The 24,699-nt window shown below is 42.6% G+C and overlaps 1 protein-coding gene across 11 annotated transcripts in view; it reads left to right on the forward strand.

The window, feature by feature from the left end:
* FOXP1 (forkhead box P1) overlaps positions 1-24,699 on the forward strand; it is a 381,192-nt gene that overhangs the window by 50,452 nt on the left and 306,041 nt on the right. The window contains exon 3 of one of the 11 annotated variants that reach the window (XM_026074867.1): positions 2,785-2,825. The exons of the other annotated variants lie outside the window; for them this stretch is intronic. The gene's annotated coding sequence lies outside the window, so the exon portion shown is untranslated. The remainder of the gene's footprint in view (positions 1-2,784; positions 2,826-24,699) is intronic. 11 annotated transcript variants of the gene reach the window in all.

A 24,699-nucleotide genomic window follows, 5' to 3' on the forward strand; every position in this document is an offset into this window, starting at 1 on the left:
CTGGTGAGGCAATTAGCTGGAGCTGCTGCTCTTAAGCATCCATCTTTCCAGGGGCTTTCACCTCTATGCAGGGGTGGTCATTTGTTAGTTTGAGCCCTGGGGATGAAGCTCTTGGTCCAGTTGTGAGTACTGCAGGAACTGGAGCACTTTCCGTATTGCTGGAGCTGCTGAAACGAGGTACGCTGCATGGAGCTTGTGCCTGTACTGAACACTCACAGCAATGTCCAGTCTCCTAATCAATTCCCAGAGGTGGAGATTTCTGTCTTCCAAAGAGGAATGCTTTTCTCTTTCTACGAGAGCTGGCCAAACATCTTCAAGACAGATTATCTTTGACTTTGAAGGAAGTATTTCCAATCTCTTGGTTTTTGTTTTTTTTTTTTTTCTCTATTGGAGAAATCAAAGTTTAGAGGCCTCCAAGAGCCATAGTAACACCTTTTGGCCAGCGGAGAGATGAATTGCTATTTTCAGACCTACAAATTCAGAAGGCTTTCTTAGTGTAAAGTTATGTCAGCTATATTATATTGAAGGAAGACTGAGCTGACGGGGAAGGTATTTTAACAGGCTGCCCTCTTATTGTCAGTTTATTCCAAGTTTTCACCCAATGATTTACATCCCCTCTGAAGTAAAAATACCCAGGTTGCAGTAGTGTGTATACCTTTGTTTTTGTTGTTGTGGGGCAATCTGAGGAGATTTAAAAACCGTTCTCACTCTGACATTTGCATGAGCCGCTAGGTCTGGTTAGAGGAGACAGAAGCTGTGCAAGGTGAAAAGGCAACATGGTTTTTATTAACTCTTAGTCATGCCATGGTTTATAATATTTAGACAAAAGCAAACATCTCCAGGGAGGGCTTATGAAACGAGAAACTAGAGAAAGCGCGCAGAGCTGATTGCAGATCCCATCCTCTTAAGGAAGTCGTAGGAGACCGAGATGCCGACCGCGGGGAGCGTGGACAGGACTGCGAGCGCCCATGCTTTGCAAGATGTCCCCAGGAGTTCCTTCCGCAGGAGGACGCGGACATAGGGCACTCGTGTAGGACAAATGCATTATCTTGTTGTCCTGATAATGCTCCTTGGGGAAATAGCTGGAGATACTTCTTTGTCTTCATTAGTACTCCTTTCCAGCAGAGCCTTAAGAAGTCATTCTCCCTTTCAAAATATACAAGGAAACTGAATACGGAGTTGTTTGTCATGAAAATCCTATGTATATACAGGGGCTGTAAAACCCCAGATGCTGAGCATACCGGGAGGCTGCTCTGTCATCGGCCAGTTGAAGGGAGAGCTGGATGTAAAACCCGGTGGTACCTCCCTTTTGGCAGGGGCTTGGTGGTTGTGTCTTCAAGCAACTTTAAGAGTCCACCAAGCCCAACCTTTATGGCTTTTGCTCTCACAAGCTGGGTAATAGGTAAATCTGAGCAAGGATATGTGTATGAAAGGGAAGACCTTTGCTCTAGGAAAGTACCCATCATTGCTTCTAACAGGATCGTAGTGTGTGAAGCGTTTTGGGTCCTTTTGTTGCGAACGAGGTGCCATGGGACCGGGTCTGCTCCTGAAGCCTCACAGGCTTTCAATGTCCCATTGACTGCGGGGCAGTGGCATGTGACCTTTTCAGTGTGAGAGACAGCGTTTGGGGGTTCGTGCTTGTTTGCAGTGAAGCTGTGCTGGAACCCATAAAGTGGCTGCCACCACTGCTTTGAGAAAAAGTGACTGCAAATGAAAAAGAGGGAGAGAAATTTAYGAATTAAAAAAACAGAACCAAGCCTGTTATTTTACTCTTTAAAAAAAAAAAGGAAAAAAAAGCACACTTTCCAGTCTGTTTCTACCTGGAATTAATCTTTGGGATACTAATATGCTGCTTTCATATTCGTTTAAAATATTTGTTGACAATTTTAGGATCAGATCCTGAGGACTTTGCTCCACGTGTTTCAGCAAGGCAAAACTTTCAGCAGGGACTTTCCTGAAATAAGTGAAGACTAATGCTACCCAATTTATTTTTTATTTTTTATTTTTTTTTATTATTATTATTATTATTATTTTGGAATAGAATAAAATGATGCCCTGCTGAATGGTTAAGCCGCCGCAGGCAATGTGGTTGGTGACCGCTGATTCACTGGAAACAGCCCTCCGCGGTGTCTCGCCTGAGGTGTCTTCAGTCGTCGCACCCACACGGCGCGGTGTGTCTTCCTCCTTAATCGCCCACTTTGCCAAGACTTCCACAAATACTCGGGCACTGCTCAGTGAGCTAAAGACGGTGTCATTTTTAGAGATTTGGCCTGAACCTGGAATTTCTGTGTTTTTGTGGGTTTAAGTCAAACCTTAACATTACTTCAGTGTAATGTTTTTGTGGTTAAATGTTCTTAGAGTTTTTTACAGTGTTTCTTTTAAATTCTGTCACTGAAGTGTACGAGAGTTGACAAGTGTAAATATGTAGTTAGACAATTTCAAAAGTGTATTATTTACTGATCGACCATAATGGCTCCTTTGGAGCCATTATACTCAATCATATCATGTCATTCTGTGGCACTTATTATGGTGGTAATATGGATATGCATATTATTTTTTTTAAGCAACAGAAGCATTATTGTGCATGCTTAAAAGCTGTTTTTTAATTGTCAATAATGCTATGAATGTTTTTAATATCAAGATTTTAACCATCTATGGCCAACAGCCTAGAAATCTTGGTAAGAAAAACCTATGTTTATAGGAAAATGAAAAAAGCCATGTCTGGTATTTACAGCAACGTGACTGCCTGTCTCCTTAATATGACTCTTTTTTTGCCTTTATTAGATCCAAGGGAAACCTAGAACCCTAACCTGAGAGCTTGGCAGGTAAAAGCTTTCCATTTTATCTCTGCAGTTTTCATCTGCTCCTGTAAGCTCTTTCCCTGACTTCCTAATTGTGTTTGTGGCATTAGCAAATGGCTGGTCTGAAAATACTGTGCAGTGTAAGTCATGTTAATTCACTGGAGGTTTTTTAAGGTGTCACAGAGGATGTCTTTTTGTAGAGCTGGAGTAGAGAAAGAGGGAGAGAAAGCAGAGTGAGAACATCAACCATATAAAATGAAATTTAAAAAAAAAAGGCAGAGAGCTTGGAGTGCTAAGTATGCTTCAGTCTTTTGGTAGAGCTGGTTTCAGCAGAGAAAGAGATAAGACATAGTTAGCAGGGACTTGCTTGCTAAAATGTCTATGAAGCTTTCAGTGCAGGAGGAGGTATGAGTTGTAATGATGAGAGGTGAGGAGCTAAGGTGTGATTCTGTGGCATGGGTACAGCAGATCAATTGTGGAGCGATAATTGGGGAGAGGAGGAGGAATCAGAAGTGTTGCTTAATTTAGCAGAGAGGGTGTGACTGGCTGCTGGCTGTTGCTACTCAGAGGTAGGTAAAGAATAAAGGAATCTGCGTTTGGTGAAGCTCTCGCCACCGAGGATGCAACCAAGGTGAAATCCAAATTGCGGTTATAGCAGAGAGATGCGGAAGAGAAAAAAACCATTGGCAAAGAGCACCCTACCATTCAGTAGGGCCATGGTAGACTTACAGCAGCTTCAGGGCTGAGCCGGGGTCCTGCTCCTCCGTGGTGGACAACAGTGAGAGATGTTCTCACTGGAAGTGGAGTTTGTGCAGGAGAAAGCAAAAAGGTCATTGCTACTTGTGTTTTTATTTCAGCTGCAGAGTGTTAAAGCAGGTGACTCTGCTTTGCCTCTTCTGCTCAGACTTCAGGACAAGTTCTGTTTTGTTCCTCTGTTATCAGCCAGAGGAGTTATTTACACTGGTCTGAATTAATTTGGGTTAATTATTGAATTGCTGTTTTTTTTCCCCCTTATTCTGAGGAATCTTCCCTCAAAAATGCACTTTAAGTATGGGAAAATAAACCATGAGATGCTAGAATGAGACAATTTTGAATAGCTCAGGAGTGGAAGGACATGTATTTTTGCAGATCTTGAGCTGATAACAGATTTCCTTGCAAGTTTTTAAATCGGTAGAAGTATCAGGGATTTTTAGCCAGTTCTGCATTAATTCTAACTTGCCTCTCTTTCTGAAATTGTATTAAAACCGTTAGTCCTCAGCATAAAAGTAAGTAAATAACATCTTACTGTTTCTTTCCTTGACCTAGATAAACAACTTCATATTCAGGCTCAGAATTGGATCTTAGATTTGTGGAAAGACTAGGGAAAGTTAAGCTTAATTTCTTTGGAGATTGCTTCCTATTTAGGAAAGTTGCTCGTTGAAGTCTCATCAGCTCAAACATGAAATATCTGGGGTACTTCTATTGGGATCATTTGTTTAGTATTCCTGATAAATGGTAAAATTGCTCATTTGTATAAGAGGATGGAATTTATTAAGCTGCAGTGCATTTGTACACACACACGCACTAACACACAACACTTGTTGATGATTCAGAGAAGGAGTAGAGTAATTCAGTTCTTGGACTGCCTCACGTGTGATTGGCTTCCTTTCTGGGGGACTTATTTTAGGGAAAAATCAATGTCAACTGAAAAACATTCCATTCTGAAAAGACAAAAATTCCCCTACTTGTGAAAATGTGTCTTGGCAGCTGATTTAACTTATGATACAAGATTTAACACTTTTCACTAAACATGAATATTTACCATGGCAACAGCTACGTTACATGCCACATGTTGGAGACTTGCACATTGTTGCAGAAACTTGTAACTAGTCTCATTTTGATAACTCCTTGTTTCCATTGGCAGGATGGATCTACTTCTGCAGCTATTTCATGCGTAGACCTCCCATCAGTATCGGTGGGAGTTCTGCCTGCCAGGCAGCTGCAATATTGGGTTGTGTGGCTCCAGAAATTCATAGCTAATTGCTCTGCTGAGCTTTCTGTCTGAAGAGCTTTCTGAAAGTCTCATTTTTTTCTTTCAGCATCTTTTTTGGTAGCTGGCATCAGGTGGGCTAGTCCTTCTTCACGTGAGCTGCTGCGCTYGAGCTCGTGGGAGCTCTTTGGGCCTCTCCGGTCGCTCGCTGTGCAGATGGTGCCCTGTCCTGAGAAGATCCCTTCCGGTCACCCCCCAGCAAAGAGACGTATCAAACTGATTTTGTTCTCGCAGAGTAATAGGTCTGTGGTTTCCTCGGGCCCGTCTGCCCTTTGCCATGCCCCCATGCTACCTTCCCAACTCCTTGTCACCTTTCATTTGCGGTGTAGTCGTTTTTCAGGTGACGCTAATTGCRTTGCGCTCATCGGGGACTTAATAAAGGCGTGATGACTAGGACAGTGCCCTGAGAGATGAAGTCCCCCCGCTGCCAAGCGCCGGGTTTCGTGCGCTGGAGGAAGTGGGCTCGGGCCGTACCTGCGCACCTGGGCYGTGCGGTGGCTCTTCTGGGGAGCTGAAACGTGGTGGCCTTGAGCTTCTGGGAGGCCCCAAATCAGCAAGAGCAAAGTAAAAGATGCTTTCAAACAATTCATGCTGAAATTAAGCATTTTTTCCCAAGACAGTAGTAGTTAAGAATTTGATAAAACACTAAAACCTAGCCGCAGAGAACTAGGTGTGAAATAAGAAAAGGCTTATAACTTCATTAGGCAATCACAGTCATCTACAGGTACTTTAAATAGGAAGGGTTTTATTTTAATTATTTTTACAGGGTAGGAGGAATATAAATTCTCTTGCTTTAGGACAGAGCTAGCAAAGGGTTAGGCAGCAATCCCTTTTCTCCAGAGAGAAAAATTGTCTGTTAAATGCTTTTTTTCTACTTTTCTCTGAAAACTGGCCTGGGCCATTGCCATAAGGAAAGGATGTTGGCCTAGATGGGGTCTGACCTTCCCTCTTCTGGGTGCTGATGAGAGCTCTGCCCTTTTTCTTCCATTTTGAATACTCAAATAGAATTAAAATGAAAACAGCTATTAAAAGCAGGAGTTGAACACGCAACCAGGAGCTTAACCTGTGTCAGGTATCGAGCCCCCTGGGATCTCGGTAATAATCCCTGCCCGTTGGAAGCAGTCCCGGCGCGGGGTGGTGCCGTGGTGGGAGCCCTTGCGTGCGGCGGCTTTCTGGGGCAATACACACGTGGCTGCAGAACTTAAAAAAATTTGCTTCTCTTTTTAGCACAGTGTCTTTTAAAGGTGTTATATTTGTTTCCATTTTGTGTTAAATTAAAATTAAACGGTTCAACTGTGTAGATTTAATCCTGTACGAATATATTTAATTTTGAATCCTTTTAGCCTATGTATATGTGACTAAGATAAAAGCAAGAGTAGGGGGCTCTGCGTTTTGTTTTACTTGAATCAAATAGCCTATTGGGGTTTCAATTATAAGTGARTGTTACACTTGTTTGTTACGAAGGTGACTACAGTGTCAAGGTTATGTGGATGTTGTAGTATTATAAATGCAAAGATAATGTAGAAAAGAAAAATAGTTGTGTTGGCTAAAATCATCCTATTCCTGTAGCATAAAGTTGCACACTGTCCTACATTTCAAATCTCGTTCTATTAAATTACCTGTTTAATAATTTGAATCCAGTGTTATTTTTATATTATATTGCAAATGTGTGACTGTGAGGTTATTTTTAAGATGTATTTATTAAGGGAATGAATACAATAAGACAAGTCATTGCAGCCCACATACAGTTCCTTGACTTCTCATTTTATGATGTTTCAATTGCATATGATTACCGAATATAAGTTTTAACTTTTATGGGGGTTCATTAGAGATGCAGCTGTGTAGAGAGAAATTCAATAGAAATTTGATATATTTTTTTTAAGCTCTAGAAGTGTAGTGAGATGGAGCAACTTGATGGAACATAATTCCAGGCTTCCTTGTCTGAGCTCGGACACACAGTTCTTGAGTTTTCAAGGGCTTAGCTGTACTGGAATGGAAATTTGCCTATCGCTAATGATGAGGAGAGGCATGTCACTAGCGAGAGGCCTGTGTGCTTGGTGTGAGGGAAACTGGAGCATCTCAAGTCAAGGGCATTTGCCTCTTTTCTCAGTAGGACACAGAGAAGAGGTGGTATCCTCAGTTGGGGCAAAGGACTAGGATGAAATGCTTTTTGCTCCTCTGCAAGTCAGAGTTCTGGTGGAGAAATAAGGTTTCAGTGAATCTGCAGCATTCTCTTCTAATAGGGAATCTAAGGAAAATGAACTCCCTAAAAGAACAGTGCTAAAACCGATCTTAGTGAGCAAGCACTGAGAAAACAATTTTGGGGGCACATTTAAAGGAATAGATGTGATAAATGAATAAATCTACCCTGCAGTTAAAATAAATGCTGTGATGCTTTGTGTGAATACTAAACAGGAGCACAGCACATCAAGTATGGTTTAGTTGCATTATTTATTAGGATAATGTGTTTGTTTTTAATGTATTAAATTGTAAACATCTGTAACTGAATGATCATGCCTCTTAGGAGGAGGAACCCTCATATTCAACGCCAATTGTGACATTAGCTGCTCATGTAAAGCCTGTTCCACCTTACAGACTATTTATTTCCAAATACCAACTTCTCATAAGGTTGCAAACCAAGATCCAGAGTAAAGACATGCTTCTCAGGGCAGAGGAAGGGGAAAGCACTTTTCTCCTCAAACTTTAAAGGCTGATTCCCAGTCTTTGATGTGCTAGTGCATACTCTGCAGCCCTTACTGCTATTCCCACCTGGCTCCAAGCCTTTCCCCGCTTCGTTCTTGAAACTATAGTGCAGATAGGAGGGTTGCTTGAGTGTGCTGCATCCGGGGTAGGCATCTCGGTTCCACCTCTGTGGATGGAGGCTTTCCAATAGCTAGGAACATGCAATAGGTGGGATGTGGATATCATGGTAACAGCATGTTTTTCTCTTTGTTTTCCTTATTTGTGGGGAGGGGGAAGATCTAAAGGTCTCTCCTGGGGTGTGATCTGGCCGGGATCCTCAGCCCAGAGCCTGGCACCAAGGTGACGGTGTGGTCCCTTGGTGGCTGCTGTCACCTCCATGCGGACTTTGGGCGAGTGACTTTTGGTGGTGACTTATTTGGTTAGTAACAAGCCTTGTGGGATGGAAGAGCTGGATTTGCCGTGCCTCAGGGAGGGAACTGCCAGTTTATCAGGCGCTTTGTACCCTTCTTGCGGGGAGGAGAGGAGGGACGGGCRGTGGCACTGCAGTCGAATGAAGCTAGAGTGAATTGCTTTCCCTCTGCGGGAATACAGTGGCCTGCCCTTATCGTATCACCCCAGAGAAATGGTTTTCCTCGGCTGTGCCGCCTCCCACAACAAGAGAAAACAGACCAAAAGCAATGAAGCACACAATTACATAATGAAAAACAATAAAATGCGTCTTCTAATATGTACTACTAGTGACTTTATAATAAAAACTAAATGTAATTACATTTTCAGGTATTCTGCTGTGTGATAAACTCCAGGAAGAAGTGAAGAAAAACTTAGAAAGAAAAGACTTTTTGTTTAATATAAAGCCCAGACTTTGAAATGACACATAGCAGGGAATAAATGTCCATCATCTATCAAATGAGGTTTGAATGGTTTAGGTCACACTAGACAAACACTTCTCACCCTAAAACCTTCTTTTCATCTTCATTCATCAACAACACCTTAAGCTCATGCCCATCTTTTCTTTCCAGTCTCTCTCAAAAATAATAATCTCCTTGATGCCTACAAATCACTTCTGGCTGGCATTCGTTAGGCGAGTTATGAGCTGTGGCTTCTGCTGCTCTGATAAGCTGTGCACTTCGTGGCTTTCTCATCCTCCATCCCCGGAGGAGCGGTGTCGGGTTGGAAAGGTTTGGGCTGCAGAAGTGGTTGTGTCGGCAAGATGAGCACCGGGGCGAGAGGGAGGTAAGATGAGAATTGAGGCAGATGTGCCTGCGAGCGAAGGGGATGCGAATATGGGTTGTGTGAGTTTGAAGGGAGAAAAGATCTGAAGTTTGCAAAGAAGCTGAGGAAAGAATAAGCATTGCTGAAATGGGTGTTGTAGAAATGGGAGGCGATTAGCAGAAAGAAGTGAGGGAGGTAAGGATTGACTTTCAGAAGATACAACTAGTGTAGCAATCAAGACTCATGTGGTGCAGATGCATTTCTTGATCGGTCGTACGCAGTTTGTCTAGCCGTAGAAGCTCTGGTTTTGCACGGTGGTCTGGGCTCCCTGGGACTGCGGAGCCGCACGAGGGCTGCAGCCCCAGCTCAGTCGGCGAGCCAGGACTGGGTACAGCATCTGGAGCATGTTAATGTATACGTAAATCCGAGCTGTCAGATTTGCAGCTTTAAAACAAAAAGGTAAATGTCCATGGCCAGGCTTGATAGCAGGTTTGTTCTCTTCTGCAGATGTCCCATGGATATTGCTCCTCAACATGGGAAGGGCTGCCCTGGTGGGTGCTCAGTCCTGTCTTTCATTTGTTTTCTCAGTCTGCAGATGAAGCTACACCGCTGTGTCTTGTAGTATCTTCCTAGTTACTTCTGTCAGGTCCTTCGCTTCCCTTCGAGCAATCCATTCAATCCCCCTTTCCTGTTAGGAAACTACTTCTCTAATCCTTGTCCCATAACTCTTAATTTTTATTTATATCCTTTTCTAATTTATGATATTCCTCTTGGATTAACTCTCCTAAGATATGGTTTTTCCCTTGCATTGCTTGTTTGTTGCTTTCTTGTTGGTTCTTTTTTTCTTTTAAAGATACTTTTCTGGCTACAACCCCAGCTGCCTGAAAGTGGTTAGTTCAGCAGTGCAGTCCCCTGGTTTTGAAAGGCCACAGACTGTTTTACCTCATTTTCTGCCTCCCTCCTCCTTGTTCTGTAGTTCTGGGAAATAAGGCGACAGACATGGCTTCTTCACAACCACCAATTAATGTTGATCTGTGTGACCCAAAATTACGAGTTAATTAAAATTACGAGTTTGCAGTGGTGTAGGCTCACCGTAGCTTGCTCCCCAACTGGGGGAATTCCCAACTGAGCAAGTAGGTACGGGCAAACCTAATTAACTGATGAAGGAGGATTCACCCATTTGTATGAACTGGTCACACATCATGGAGTATCATGAGGTAAGCCAATTTCCTACCCCAATACTTTCCTCTTTTCCACTTCTTTCCTTCACAGTTTAAAAGCCATAAATCACTTATCTGAAATGTATTTAAAAAGAGGAATATTTTCCTCTGCATTCCTATTTAATGCTTTGTAGCAAGTACAGTTAGGATCACTCATGTGCTAAAGCAAGAAAAATATTCTCCTTTGATACTGTATCTTCATTTTAGGCAGTTTCTATTTTACTCAGTTCTTAAATGATAATTCTAAGTTCTTAGATGCTGCTTATTCTGCCACAAAAGGAAAATGCAAAACAGGATATTTTAATATTATTAATAATGAATGTTTACATAATTAGTTCAATTACTTTGTTCAGCTTGACATTTTGTCATTGTGGACCTGTCTTCCTCTCTTTTTTAAAGCGTGTTAGCAGTGATGGGAACTGCAGGGGTGGTGTTGAGAGCCTGTTCTTGTAGAGCATCTCCCAGTAAGGACGAGGAGTCCTCCCCATCCATTCCTCGCAGTCTCTGAGAGCTTCTTCTGCCTTTCTCAGGCTTGCCCATATGTGTCCTTACCCAGTATGCTTAGGAACATTTATTTGAACCTCATTAAAATACATGACTTCAAGAAATTTTATCTCTGGTAGACTCTAAAAAATATATTTTGCCTGTAAAATGAAGAACTTGCCTTTAAATGTGTCCCTTAAGGTTTGTATGAGATCAGGTCATTCACCAGTTGGGAAATTCTTCTTAACTGTGTCATAAGGGCGAGTTATTCTTCCAAGCTGTAATTGCTGTTGTGTGACATATTTAGTGTATAGGCTTGGGGTATACATAGCTAGGAAAAACGTTGTTCTACAAAGATGTTTTTGGCCAAAAAAGAAAGTGAGGAGGTTCTTGTGATATTGGAAAAAGCAGAGAGGGTTTTGTTGTTGTTTAAAAGGAAAAAAAAATAGGATAATTGTGCTAAACAGCAGGGTGCTGCTGAGTGACGGAGCAGCTGAAGGAATGGCTCATTTTCCTGTTATGTCACTGCTTTGGCTTTCTCATTCTTGTTCCTCTGTTTCTTCAGAAAGGCCCTGCAGCCTGCAGATAACAGAAATTAAATTAGTATTGATATAACATTAGACACTCCTATTAATATTGACAGTCTGTCAATACTGTTGTGCTACTTTTGTAATACGGGATGTTAACGGATAATACTTTAAATAAAAACACACTAATCTTATAATCACCGAACATGTAGCAGGGGTCTCAACTCTGCACACTCCTCCTCCGAGCTCCCCTCATCCTCTTATTTCGGTTGCGATTGCCAGCCTGCCTGCTGCTCCCCGTGCRCCAGACGCCCTTGCCTGCTGCGTCCCTGCTCCAGGCTCGCTCCCTTCGGTGCGTGGCAGAGGGTTGCGTCTTGCAGCCTGCTGCCCTTCGCCATTCCCACCTCCTGCGTGACKATCTCCCTCCCATGAGCATCGGCGGAGGCAGTAATAAATACGAGTGCAATCAGTGTTCTCCAAATCAGAGAGTGCAAGGTTTCCTCTCCCCCTTTTTTCCCTCTTAGCTTCAATTCCCTCAGTTGCTGCAATGGCAATCTCCACCGTGGCGGTGCTGGTGGTGTGGGCAGATGCTCTGCCAGCAGGGTCGGTGCGCAAATGGTGGGATTTTACTGCTGAGGTTTTGACTGGGTGATGTTGCCCTCTTGTTGCCTAAGTGCATCCATGCACCATTGATGGAGTCCTAATAAATGCCACTTGTCCTCTTCTCAGCAGGCTTTTAATTCAAAGGTGCTGCTTTGGGAAGGTGGGTGATGAACAAAGTGTATCCATGAGGAGCAGATAATGGTCAGGGTCATGGAGGAGCATGGGCAGGAGAATCAGTGTCCATGGRCAGCGCCACGGGCTGGGTACGCGAGTGCTGTGCTTGCGGAGGCTGTGCCGGTTTCCTGAGGGGAAAGAGGAAAAATGTCTTAAAAATAGTGGTTTGGGAAGGTGGGTGCAGGAAGCACTTGGAGTTGTAAAAGCAAGCAAGCAAACACAGAATCCCTAACTGACCGTGTTCTTTGAACATGCATAAGAGTATATGGGATCGAAGTTGTGTCCTTAATCTGTAGCGCTTGTTTTGTTACTTAGCGCATGTTAGCAGCTCTGTGTTTCATATGAGTTTTTTATTTTTTTAAGTCTATTGTGAAAATCGCCGTGTTCATCAGAGCTAAAGTTATTTGTTAAATGGTGTAAAGAATGTGCATTAAACAATAATGATTACTTTAGTAAACACAGATGTTTTTGTATTATGCAGTGGGTTTTCTGCGTGAATTTGTACATGTCTGTGAAGCAGAATTTGCCATCCACCTTGAGAAATGGGAAACACAATACATGTTAATTGCTTCTCTCCTGGCCCCCCGCTCCACCTGCTGTGCTGCTGCAATCTGTTGATGTAGTGCTGCAATCTGCAGCGCGCGCGGACGGACCCGGCAGCGGAGCAGGTTTGCGCTTGCAGATGTGTGCCCCTTGTACGAGGGAGCAGGCAACAGTTTTAACTTCTGCCTCCTTGTTTTCTAACTGTGAGGGTATTTTTAAAAGGGGGAGGGAAAAACCTTTATCTTGCTGAAAAGCATCTAGTGATGATCAGTTATTCACCGCATTATTAATGCTTATTTGGACGTTGCTTGGACTGCTGGATTAAACAGCTTCCCCGTTATGTATTGAATGAAATGAAATACATGTCACAACAGCAATGCTGTGATGATGACAACCGTCCTTGGCTGTGCATCTCATTAGAAAGGTATACATTTTTCTTTGTTGTGCATCTGTGAATGACAGAAGTTGACAAACATCTTTTAAGAACTTGCTGTTTGGAGAAAGTTTCATTTGTGGCACAGAAACCACGAAGAAACTGCAGAATATTGCTATGAAGGTAAATAACTATTTCTGTACACATGAGATTTATAAATCACCCTCCTCTGCTGTAGCTTTTATTTTTTACTTTATTATTGCATATACGTTGAAGGAGATTCCCATCTGGATCACTTATTCTTATAAAGAAATCCCAGAGGGTTCAAAGTTCAGTTTGTACTGAAACTTGCACTTAAAACAGGATTAAAATCCTTGTATTTCACAGTTTTAAAGACTGAATTGATTCTCCAATGTACCACACTAACTCCCAGAGGACGGCTGAATTTTTCCATAATGTTGTTTTTTGGGACAAAGAGTTATTAACTTTGACAGAGGAAAGCTACTCAGGAGGAAGTGTACCAGATAGGGGCTCAGGTTGCTGTCAGCTGARCAATGATTTTTGTACTTCAAAACGCCCATTTTGAAGGTGCACGATATGTTTGCGTAATTCATGCCCATCAGACTGCATTTCTGCAGGCTGCTGCTGTTGGCCCAGTTTAGTGTTTGCCTAACTTCAGAAGAGGAGCACTCTCTCCGCTTGCCGCAGCCGTATGGCTGTGCTTAGGTATCTTGGCTAGACCGTTTGCAGGTGACTTACGGGGCAACAAAAAGCTCAAGATTTTCTGGAGAATTTTCCAAAGCTAAGGATGTTCGCCATTCTGGCTCTGATGGCTTTTCTTAGTGAATCAGAGAAGAGCGCGTTGCGTATTCAGTGGCATGTGCGTGACTGCTGATTTCGTAGGTGTTGTACGGATGCCAAGTAAGCGCGGTCTTGACCCACAGAAACTTGAGAACACGATTGAGAAACCCATAAGAAGAGGCAAGCATGGGCTTGCAGCAGGGAGGAGAGGAAGGAGGTGGTAAGTCCCCTTTTCCCACCTTCCCGGCTCCTCCGGCGCTCGCTGTGGCACAGCTGGTCCAGCCCAGCTCTGCATCTGCGCCCGGGCGCCCTTCAGCATCCTGAAACCGAGAGCAAAATCTCTGCAGAAAATCATCATTTGGGGAAAAGCGGATACTAAAGGAGTTCTCAACTTACGCTCACCCCTGTGTCTGAAATTGTTTTTACTTTTGCTACAAGTAACACCTAAGATTGGCACTTAACCTCGCAGGCACTGTTAAATCCGTATTTTTGATTGCGGCAGCTGGGGTGGAGTTTCCTTTGGGAATTGAAGGAGTAGGAAGTGTTGTTTGTAGCTTTTTGTTGGTTTTTTTGCTGACTGGTGCTAATGTGTAGGTGGGGATGTGCTGCTGTTTTTGTAATACTTTTATTGTTTATGGAATTGTTAGTTAATTGATGGTAACAATGCCTGGAGCCTGGGAGAGGTATTCTTTTATGTTTGCTCAAAGCAGAACAAGTAAATAATTTTGTAACTTTAAAAGAGATTCCAGATTATTCTCCGTAGTTTATTTACCTTGCAGCTCTGGTAGCCCTTGCATCCAGTAATTTCATACCTTATTATCAAGTTTCCCCAAATTTATTTATTTCTAACAAAACAACAGATGAGGAAAAACTGTTTTCAAAATTCAGAAAAATGCAACTGTAGAACCCCCCCCCACCCCCAAATTGGCCTGGGAGCTCAAAACAGGTGTTACACCTGAACTTGCTTCCAGCTAATTCTTATTAAAGAAGTGAGGTCTCAAGTTGATAGTGTTCTTTTTTCAATTGCAAAAACTTCAGTGYGAAATCTGAAAGCCAGTAGGGTATCTGATGGATGAAAATGCGTCTTTGAACTCCTATTAATTGCTTCACGGTTTACTCGGAATAAAACCTACTTGGTAACTTTGTCTTCCACATTTATCCAATGAAATAAAATTCAAACCAGCCCACGAGCCAGAGAATGTTTTTTATTTATATGTGGTGTAGTTCCATCTGGTCCACGTTAAGGACCCCAAAAATATATATGATTAGCTTTATAGTTCACTGCTAAAGGTAGCAAAGCTGACTTTTAACATTTTTCAAATTTGCAGCTAGCATCTCAAAACATTTGCTGGCATTTCCTGACTGTGATTACCAAGCAAAGATTTTCTTGGTTGTCTCCTCACTTTTTAAACTATGTTGCACAGTTTTCCTGCTTAAAATAACACCGAAGCCTCTGCTGTTCCCTTTATAACTGTTGGGCAAAGCATCTGTCGAGACTGGCCGGTCTCGGACCCCCAAGGCCCGTGTTAGGGAACTTCAGATAACACACGGCATTAAAGTAGTAACGTTTATGGCTGTCACCAGCACTGAACTTGTGCTCAGTAAAATGGAATACCACGCGTTAGAGATAATAGCGGAGGTGAGCGATGTTACTTTACAACAGTTAAGGAGAAGGTTTAAAGTACTGGACAGAAATCAGCTCAGAAATGCCCCCTGCGTGCCCGGAGGGGGTGGACGACGCAGCTCAATGAACTCATCCAGTTCAGGTTTCAGCCGTTGACAAAGTCCTGTATTCCTAGTGAATGGATGGTTGAGACCTCAGAGGGAAGAAAAAAGCCTTTTACTACTAGCTTTAGGCCAGAGCGTCTCCTTTTTCAGCTCTTTTTCAACGAGTGAACGTTAGTACCTGGAGTTGTTCCGCACCAGAAGACACCCCAGCGGTTTGGCGACGGTCTGAGGCAGCCCCAGCACCCTCGCAGCCCCCCAGAAAGGTCCGGAGCCCCCGTCCGGTGCAACGTGAAGGGTTTTGCTGCCCGTATTTACTCTCGTATCATACTTTCCGTTCGGAACATAAAGCTCAAATGGGGAACAGCTGCCGGCTTGGCTGCCAGCTTGTCCCGCATGGCACCATGACGCAAGGCTTTGTGTATATACGTTTATGAAATACAATTTTAATAACACTTCTAGCAGTTGCAAGTTTTTCTTACGGTGTTCGGTTCTCCTTTGCCTGCTCTTGCGCCAAATCCACGTTGCTGGCTGACACTAAAATCCTGGAAAAATGCCATGTTTTCTTCTACAAAGGCGCGTGTTATTATCTTAATATTGTACCTCTTTGCTCTACCTTAATACCGTTGATGGTTTCAATGCAAAACGTAAGCCCAAGGTGTGGACTCCGCTCTCCATCCCCTCGCATCGCTAGAGAACGCTCCCACAAACGCCTGGCTTGTGCAACAGCCTGCAAGGGTGTTTTCCATGTGCAATTTTCCCTGTGCCTAGTAGTTATTCAGGGAATTTTCCTCAAAGTGCAGTATTTAGACCTTAAGAAGGCTGCCTCTTAACCTCAAGTATGTCCAGAAGTGTGTAGCAAGAAGTGCCAGGGATTTTCAGGAGTTGRACTGAAGGTGTTGTTTGAAGTTAACCATATTTTATTTTCTCAAACCCTTTCTTGGGACTTAATTTATATAGCGCTGTGATGGGCATGTATAAACATCGCGATCAGGTTACAGTACGAGTGAAATAGGTAGACTCATTTTCTTTTTCTTTTTTCACAATAAAAATCGAAGAAATTCAGTYGCTTACCTTATAAAATGCACATTTCTGTTACGGATTAGCCGTATTTTAGAGAGGCTGTTACTTATACAGTAGTACATTAGCAAAGTGTCCTCTGATTTTTATGTAGCGAGTGTTTACGTGCAGGTCCGGAGAGGCCTGACCCTTCCCCCTGCCACCGTCCCGCTGTTAAGGTGGAGTATTTGGGTCAAAAAAGCCGTTAGCAGGAGGCCGTGCCGGTTGCGCGCTAGGGGCAGGCGCCYGTCGCCTCGCGGAGGGTCGGGAGCTCGGGAGCCCCAAACGTGCCGGAATCGTAGCGCRGATTTGCCCGCGCCGCAGCCTTGCGACGGTGGGTGAACCGAAAGCACGCGGCGTAGCGAGGCTTTATAACTTTTTGGCGCCRTTTCATTAGGATTTCCGCGTGTCGAGCGGCACGAAGCGCGCACCGGCCGCGAAGCAAAGCCGCGCCGGCGTCCGTCGGGGCGATGCTGCCGCCCCGGCGAAGACGAGCGGGAGCTTTCTGCGCTGCTTAAAATGATAATTTCGGATAAAAGGCTGTGTAATAACCTGAGAAACGCGCGAGGAGATCTTGCGTTAATACTGTATAAACCTTCTTTAACTTCAGGAAGCTTAAAATCAAATTTGGCAGAGCTTACGAGGGCAGCGAACGTGCAACCACTCGACTCCGGGAGCTGCTGGAATAGCCTGACAAACTTGCAGCTTTTTCTGCCTTCCGTAATATTCCCCGATATTAAATATGTCTGCTCAGGTAGCTAGAGTATGTTTACTTAAATAGACGTGAAATAAGGGGGCCTGTTACTCTGCTGTGTTAATGGACCATTAGTACATGAGTATTTTGATTCTTTTAGAACACTGAGTTCTTGAAAGTATCTGCTTCCTTGTGAATACGTGCAAAAATATGTAACATGAGTTTACCTATTTTTTTAGATATTTCAGTCTCATGCTCTTCGTAAAGATTTTTTTTTTCTATCTCTTTGGGAAAAATGAATGAGAGTACCACTGAGAAATTTATGTTCCCCTCTCCAGTTTGTTAAAAAAGAGGTAGTAAGGTAGGTCAGTTGTGGAGCTGGAAGGATCCTCTGACTCATCCTCTGTTTAAAGAAATTCAGATGTATCGTGACCTCAAGAAAGCGAATTTTTAGAGCAGTTGAAGTTAGAAATCTGGGATAAATTCGGATATTTGAAAGTCATGGTAACAACCATTTGTAAGAGTGTATCATGTTCTATAGTAAGATTGCATAAGGGCACAGAATGAAGCATCTGATTTTTCTTTTTTTTTTCCCCCTTCCCTTTTGGCATTCTGTTTGTGACAATTACATGACTCTCTATTAACTGTGTGTGGAAGAAAGCAGTGTTATGAAATGAGGAGAGATTTCCTTCATCTGTTACTCTGTAGGTAATTTTTGTGCTTTTTCCAGTATTTAAGTACCTCTTAACTGCTTGCTGTCCATCTGTATACCATTCATAGTACTGTAAACTAGTATATGTAGCATGACCTTGTAACTTGCTTTGTTTGTGCATCTGCCAGTACAATATGTTGTCTTTCCTTAAAATGCAAATATGCTACATGCAGTACAGAGCTCCTTAGTCAATAAATAAATTGAGGTAAAAAACTGTACCTAATACCCATTTAATTTAAATTCATTTTATAAACATAAAGACGCCTTTTAAGAGAAGCTTTAATTCAGACTAGCACCTTGATTTGTGGTTGCCATGGAGAATCAAATCTGTCATTTGACAAGAAAAGTCACCCATTTATGACAGCACTTTATCTTGTCTCTCCAGGGGAAGAAAATGTCAAAAGTGAGAGCAGAAAAAAATAAAGCCTTGAAACACCAGAATTTCTTGATTTCATTTTTATTATTCAGCTATCATATCCTTTCTGATAATAGCAAGTTGGTGAAAATAAATAATGTTCCTACAGTAAAATCAAATATTTCCTATTGGAATGGACAGGGCTCTTTGTGATTGTCAGTGCTGTGAAGTCTGGCAAGAAATAGTGTTATTAGATAAACCCACAGTGCCCAAATCCCATTTTCTTTTCATTACAGTGTCAAAATAATTATACCTGTGTAATTTGGGTAAGAAATTGTAGAATAAGTAAAATGGTCCATTGGAAGAGATTGCTTTAAGCTTGTGTTCATTATAGGGTGGGGTTTTTACATGCTGAAGAAAAAAAAAAAGATAAAAATTATTTATAATTTCATTTGAATAAAAATGTCTGGTTACTCTTTCATATTCTTTGCAACAAAGCGAGGTGCCAAGTGCTGTATTCTGTTGGGTTTTTACATGTATGCATCTTTGACAAAATAGAGCTAAAAGGGGCAGGAGTTTTAACACTTTTTGCGTCTCAGGTGAAAATCTCTGAAGAGTTTCAAAGACATTAAAAGAAATTGATTATTACCTGACAATTTTTTAAAATGGTTTTTATTTTGTGGGATAAGAAATGGCAAGAATTCAATGTTTTCAGGAATACAATTAGCTATCACAAGTGTTTACGCTTGTACATTTAATCCATGCAGACACTAAGTTGCCCCCAGGGGAGAAACACTTACTGTAACGTTGCATGACTTTTTACATAAATCTAAAAGTGCTGTTTAAATAATGAGACTAAAGTAATCCATTCTGTGCCTCTTTCTTGAGACAGCTCTTTTGCCTTTTACAGTGTTATATGGTTTGATGTGGTTCAGGAGTAATCTTGTATCAATGAGATAGCATTATAATAGAAAGTCCTTTAGTGGTTTAGTGTAAATATTGGGCTGGTAGGGGAGCTGCTTGCTGGAACAGTTGTGCCTGGAAGAGATTACAGAAATGGAGAGAAAGGAAAGGGTCGCAGACTCTCTTTCTTGAAATTGGCTCGCAGTGCTGGATCCATAGCCAAAGCTAGTTGGGATCTGCTGTGAAAAAGCAGGCAGCACAATAGTTCCCTATTCCTGCTTTCATACATTATCTGAAGCCAAATTCTGCTCTTAAATACTTATGTGTAACTCTAATTGACTTCACAAGGCAGCTACCATGCCTGTCCAGTGGCAGATTGTGCAAGTAAGTGATACGATGTATCCTGCGGTTCCTTAAAAATATATGTTATTGCAAATGTCACCTTATTGGCGAAATAGTTGTAGGTTTTCTTTCTTTTTTTCTTTTTTTTTTTTTAACACATATTAACATCATGTCTTAGAAAGTGTGTTATCGTGGGCTACCAGAATGTGATAACTTAGTTTTTTGTGAGACCATCTGGAATAAAAGAGGGTGAATTAAAGATGCTCTCTGGGGTTATGGAATCTTAAAGATATTAAAGGGTTTGATTTCCATAATGTCTGCCTCTCCTTTTGCCCAACTGTTGATATAATCTGCTTTAAAATCGATTTGCTGTCATCGTGTAATCAAAGCCTTAATTGCATCATCATTGACTTGAGGATTTTTTGCTGACAAATTTGCGTGGCCAATGGTGAAAATGTTGTCAAAAGGAAGCAACTGTTTAAAAATTTCACTGGATGTGCTGTCTTGCATATGGCAAAAATTTTCACAAGTACTTAAGTAATCCGGGACTCCCTGAATTTCCGTGGGAGGTTTGAAAATGTTTTCCTGTGTTTACAACCTTGAGGCCCGATACCACAAACCTTAACTTGTTCAAGTGGGAAATATTCAAAGGAGCAATAAAAGATTGTTATTTAGCATGGCCTCGTCGAAAATATCTTTTAAAGTATGTAGTCCGCTTGGGATTGCAACTCTCTGTAAGGTGTTCTGAAAAAAGGGGTGGAAAAGCTGCTCGCTGCTGCAGGATGGCTCCGGAGTGTGCCGGATTCACCTCCGATAAGCTCTGTCCAAAGCAAGACCCCATAGAGTTCAAATATTTTTATAAATGTAGAATTCTTTAGTAACTTGTCTATCTAGTTTCTGACGGATGCCGTCTGAAATGGCTGATATCCTGTCCTGAAAATCACAGATGGAAACTTCGTCTCAGCACCGCGCTACGGCAGTACCGAAATGAAAGTAACAGAGTCGCATTCACATTGCAGAAATAGTTCGCTGCAGTTTCCTGTTGAAGCTACCAGATTTGCTGGTGCGGCTCGCTGCCCCCGGTTCGAGGGCAGTGCTGCGGCTCTGCCCCTCGGCGCGCTGCGAGCACGTAGGGAACGCTCTGCCGTTACCCGGAGATGCTCTCCGCTACTGTAAGTACCAGTACAGCAATAACTGAAGCGGCAACCACTGTTTGATGCTGTTTCAACAAAGGTTAACTCCTTCCTCTTGGCTTTTTCAGTTCTTTTTAGTCATAGCAACTGCAGTGCAAGCTTTTTTTTTTTTTTTTTTTCAACTGGTTTTTGCTGATTTATTTAAATCGCATTTTTGTTTTAATAACCTGTTTCTAGAAATGTGCTTGAATCTTAAAAGTCTGTTATATAAAACAGCACCACTCGCATGTTTCCCACGTTTCTGTACGAGTCAAAGTAAACACATAGTTTGGGAAAGAGAGATGTGTACTTTGTAAAAGAGAGTATATACTGAGTGCTGATCAGACTGTGTATTAACTGTAAAAGCCTTTTATGGGAGTCTTTGAAAGAGAAGAAAGCGCAAATTATTGGGGAGGGTGGAGAATGGTGCGGATCAGGGTAAAAACGCGATGCTTTGCGGTTTCTGTGTATTACTGCAGTCCCTTCCCCAGAATGATAAATACTATTTAGACGTTTAGCAAAAAATGAGATATGCCACTTCTTTTGAATAACACCTGTGACTTTCTCTAAAATTTAAAACGGGCCGGGAGTTAAGCTGGTGGGAGATACATGTATGTTCTTGGAGCACCTCGAGCCRCATTCCTGCACGGCTGAGTTAAACCCAAGAATTTAGCAGGCACGTTGCTGGGCTAATAGCTGCTCCCACTCCCAGGCGGTGGAAGGATTCCTGTTAACTGACTGCCGTCGCAGCAGAGTCGGGTTGAGAGAGTAAATATGTGGGTTTGCGGCGTTTGGTTAAGCCTTCCCAGAGCACGCGTGGATCTCGCCAAGTCTGCTGGAGGACCTGAATAAAAACAAATGAGCACGCAATGGACAGTAATGACAGCAGAACTTCGGAGTATAGAGAATCCTTCTTTTCATTTTGTTGTATGTATGTGTATATACGTGTGTGTATGTGTGTATATGTATGTATAGCACATATGTATGTGTAGGGCTGCCACGCTGCGGACCTCGGTGGCACTGTGCATGAGCTGCCACAGTTTGAAAGAGGAAAGTCTTGCTGGAAGGCAGATTTCTGGCAGACGTCACAAGCATTTTTGCAGCGCTGCCGCTGGTTAGCCACCTTAGCAGCGGTGGTGGCAGCACGTACCCCAAGGAAGAGAGGTCGCTCCTTGTTTTTCACCGAGCTGCCGGTTGCTTCGTCATTCAAGTCGGTCAAGTATTCAGGGTGCTTTGAGGGCACTTGAATGCTGCTAGTGGTCCACAGGTGACCGTGTGGGAACCTCAGATTTATGGTTGTTTGGGTGCGTTTCTTCTCGGAAGTTGGAATTGCTGCCAGATACGGTAAGCCTCCACCCTGCTCTGTCATCGGCAGCCACCGAGGCAGCCCAACCAAGTGTTGCAGCTACCACTTACGCTGTCTGGTGGAGATGTGTCTTGTGGATCTTTTGTTGACTGAAGTTGGGGGTCATATTGCTTCCTTGCTATAGGCTCTCTGGCTATGGCTGCTTCTTGTTTTTTTTTTAATTTATTTTTTATTTTTTATTTATTAAAGATAGAGTAAGAAATTCTCAAGAAATAACATATACTAAAAGCAGGTGTATGTAAAAAGAACCTTCAAGGTGGTATAGTCTGGTGCTTGAGATTTGGGAAAGAGCAGCATTAAGGTGGCATAGGCCACCTTAATCTCGCCTGCCAGATATATATACATTGTGAAACTCTCTTGACATGAGCATGTTGTCTTGTTTTTTTTCCAAGGAGCCTTGTTTGGGCTTGGGCATGCCATTCAAACCAAAGTGCTCACAGCTTGCCACGTGTTGGGTTGTTCCTCATTTCTGCATGCCCAGTATGAGACACCTGGGGCCAATTTTGCGGAAGTGATATGGGGTTCGCAACCGCAGCTGAAGCCAGTTGGGGCTGTCCTCATAGCACATTGGGTACGAGGAGCCATAAAGACAGTGAGTCATGGTGGTCTCAGATGGGTGGTTCAAGTTATTGGGCAACTCCAAGCGGTGGCTATCAATAGCCTCCATTTCTCCTTGTCTCAGTTTCCACCAGTAAAATGGTTGTGATGGCAGCAAACTTCTCTGTAAGCTGAGGTGAAGAGAACTTCATATTGCAATGAGGGAACCAGAGAAATGGTCAAGAGGAGCTTGGTGATTTTGTATTCAGCTCAGGATTTGGATAGTATGCACGAAATAAGTAGTGCAAATGACCGGCAATATGAATTTTATGAGAGTAAAAACAAATCTGTAATAACTACACATGGGATGGGAGTCCTGTGGAAAAAAAGCGATTGCATAATTGAAGACTTGATCATAGTAAACATACCAAAGGGTGCAAATGAAGATTGCATGGGCAAGCTAACTGTTGGTGTTGCCAACTTTGCTGCCTAGATTTTGCAACCTTAACATTATTTTGATATAGCTTTAGATGTAATTCTGTAAAGGATGTACTGCAATATGTTAACATGCTGTGCCATCCTACAGTTAGGGCTTGTAATAAGTCTTTTTTTTTTTCCCTCTTTGTATTGTCTTTGTCAAAAAATAGCTACTTTTGAGCATTGAAATAAGTGTTCATATTACTTCATTTTTTGTTTGATTCTGGGCCATGTATGCCCTGTCTTATTACAAGGCCTCTAGGCTGTTCTTCTGTTCCCGTTGGACCTGGGAGAAGCAAACAGGTATCGTCCATGCACATTGTAGAGATGGCTGTTCGGGGGCAAGGTACATGGTAGTGATGGTGAGAAGGGCTGGAGGCAGAAGAGAGCATACAAGAAGTGTCATAACAACTTAGGTCAGACTTTTGCAGCTAAAATACAAATATTTGCAATATTTGCTGGTGGTGGTGGTAGGGTAGATACCAGAATCAGATATTTTTGCCTAGATGTTATAAATCCTCTTGGGTCTGCTTTTTGAGAGGGAGCCTTGTGAAGCTTGATCAATTCATAGTCTAAGAGAAGCAGCAATTTTCATGTTATGTGAAAAGTTTCTGGTGACAGGGATTTTTTTTCACTGACTGGAAAAGATGTTATGCATGAAAAAGGTTGTGTTGCTTTGTTTTGTTTGTTTGTTTTTGTCCTTTTCCTCATAGATGGGCATACCCATACTGGCCTCATCCAAACTGAAATGTAGATAGGGAGAAGCATAGAATTTCTCTCTCCATTTTAAATGTCCAAATATAGTGGTTCAAGTGGGCTCACAGACTAAAATTGATGATATTAGCAGCTTGTCTGCATGGCTTTCAGTGTGAAAGATCCACCCTCGATCTGGAGCCTGGTGTTCTTATTGCTGGTGTTTTCATCAGCTCTCTGCATATCTTGGGACAGCTCATTTAAACTCTCTCTACCTAAATTTCACTATGTATAAAATTAGATAACCTTTACTGACTTTACAGGTTTTGCAGGTGATTTGTGTACGTATTCAGGTGTTCCTGGGAACACCAGCACGTGCCTTATTCCCTCCTTTCCCTTCTATTTTGGATGTGAGCCATTGCTGAGGACTGGGCAATACTGATCTTACTGTTTTTAATTAATCGATTAACGGACCTGATTGAACAAATAGGAGTCACTGCTGCAAACTCCCGGGAACACGAGACGGTGCTCTGCTGAAGGCTGTGTGCCGTTTCAAAGGGGTTCGGTGGGATGTTTGCTTCTATAAAAGCTCCCTCACCTCCCGGGATTGGGCAGCGTTTCCCAAAGTCAAGAGCTGTTATTTCCCTCCGCTGTGGGAAATATCTGCTCTCGACACTGCGAGCTCTTTCCGGGCTGCCTACGCTTCTGCTCTCTCCGCGCAGGCTAGTCGCAGCATATGTGCCTCAAGGCCAGCACTGAATTTCTTACGCTCCTCTCCATGTGAGGTGGAATTTAATTATCTCGGATAAGGTCCTCCAGAGCAGCCCTTTAAAAGTCCTATATAAAGATGTTGGTCTTAAGTAATTCAATATTTCAACTGCTCTGCGCTGGATTGATTGATTGATTAATGGAGGACTTCATTTAATTAATCTAGGGCTTCACTAAGTCACATGTGTTACAGTAAATACTGTGATGGTGGCGATAAAGGGGGCGGTTGGGAGCGGCGACTCCTCCACTTGCTCCGCTCTTGCCGTCGGCTCTGCGGCAGAGCCGCTGGTGCAAAGTCATCATGAATGACTAGGTTCGCCTTGGTAAGCCGGGGCTCGTACTAGATGTATCTCTTTGGTTTTCTATCTATAGCCTGCTAAATATATTTCGGATTGCAGGCAGACGTGATACTTTGTCACTTCCTACA

Source organism: Apteryx rowi, unplaced genomic scaffold, assembly GCF_003343035.1.
Source record: "Apteryx rowi isolate R43461 unplaced genomic scaffold, aptRow1 scaffold_4, whole genome shotgun sequence".
In the NCBI taxonomy this organism is placed as follows: domain Eukaryota; kingdom Metazoa; phylum Chordata; class Aves; order Apterygiformes; family Apterygidae; genus Apteryx; species Apteryx rowi.